Source organism: Grammomys surdaster, unplaced genomic scaffold (assembly GCF_004785775.1).
Source record: "Grammomys surdaster isolate TR1022 unplaced genomic scaffold, NIH_TR_1.0 126182, whole genome shotgun sequence".
In the NCBI taxonomy this organism is placed as follows: Eukaryota; Metazoa; Chordata; class Mammalia; order Rodentia; family Muridae; genus Grammomys; species Grammomys surdaster.
This window is the reverse complement of record NW_021620988.1, coordinates 3,009,770-3,011,236: the sequence shown is the minus strand read 5'-3', so window position 1 is coordinate 3,011,236 and position 1,467 is coordinate 3,009,770. Positions and strand designations below refer to the sequence as shown.

The 1,467-nt window shown below is 42.2% G+C and overlaps 1 pseudogene; it reads left to right on the top strand.

Moving 5' to 3' along the window:
- The first annotated feature begins 637 nt into the window (after positions 1 to 637).
- Positions 638 to 1,467, top strand: part of LOC114612760 — a 13,333-nt pseudogene continuing 12,503 nt past the window's right edge.

Here is a 1,467-nt window from a genome sequence, read left to right as displayed (position 1 = left end):
AACTGAGTTCACATTCCCAGGGCCCGGAACCCAACTCCTATTCTGCTTCTTCCAATGTTTCATGATTGTCTGTTAACCAGTAAAGACTGTAAAGAGGGAAGATGCTGTTATCCATTACCTAAACTGAGACACACACGTTGCTTGCCCACTCCGTTGTTCCCATGCCACTTTAGAGTCCAGATCAGAGTTCAGGAGGGAACCTAACTTCAAAAGCTAACTCAAGGACTCTGAAAGTTAACCTCAGGTGACTCAGATAAGGCCCAGTCACTGATGTTAACTTCCCTTGTGTCAGAGTATGATTGGTCAGTGCAACATCCCACTTCATCCCCGTTGCTCTGCATTCCCTTCCTATAAAAACGTTGTACAATCTCCCTTCAGGGATGCAGTTCAGATCTTGACATAGCCACCTCCCTGCAAAAGCAAAAAATAAAGCTTTCATTTTTAAGCTTCTGGTGAGTTTTCTCTGCTTTGATCCTGAACCCAGCATGAGAAAAGAGGCCTCATGCCATTATTCCTAAGATTTTAAGGTCATTCCTTATGTCAGAAAATGAAGAAAGAAGTTGGCATACTCTAAGATTTAAAAATAAGGCATGGGGGGCTAAGGAGACAACTCAGTAGTTGAAAGCTCTGTGTAACCATGATGATCCGAGCCAAGCACCCACCTAGCAAGCTAGGCGTTGTCTCCCACACCTATGGCCTCAGCATTGGGAGGGACGTGGGACAGAGACATGAGGGTTTGTTGACCGCCAGCTTAGTTTTAAAACGTGAACTCCAGATTCAGGTTCAGGGAAAAACCCTGTCTCAAAGCAATAAAGTGGAGAATAATAAAGAAAAATACTACATACCCTCTGATGGCGGATGCATGTGAGTGCGCATGCACAGGAATTCAACAGGGCTTAGGGATTTACTTTCAATGTCAAGTAAGGGGGAAAGAAGTAAACGGTTGCTCTCCAATGCCCTTCGGTAATTATTGTATAAGATTTAATACTGTTATAGAAGAAGAAAAGAATCTTGCTCTCTTATTTCTTTGCTATGGTTGGAATATGGTTAAAATGTTCTCCAAGGTTTCCTGTGGTGGAACTCCTTGACATAGAGAAGGTACACAGAACAAATCCTTTACTTTCTGTTCGTTCCAAGAATTTTATGCCAAACCGGAAAAGCCATGGTGTGCCTAAACTAGGACAAATTAGCCATTGTAACGAAGAGAATAATTACACATTTACAAAAGGCCGGAAAATCAACTTGTCTTCCTTTGGACTTCTTTGTGGGAAAGACAGATGTCAAATGTCATCAGAATTATGAAAGCTGGTGTCCAAGTACTTATCTCTGTATTACATTTAGGACCAGAAATGACATTGTCCCCTTTATGTTCTGATGATAGAAGCCGTCTGTCCATCACCTTTTATGCCATTTCTTTAAGAGAGAGAGAGAGAGAGAGAGAGAGAGAGAGAGAGAGAGAGAGAGAGA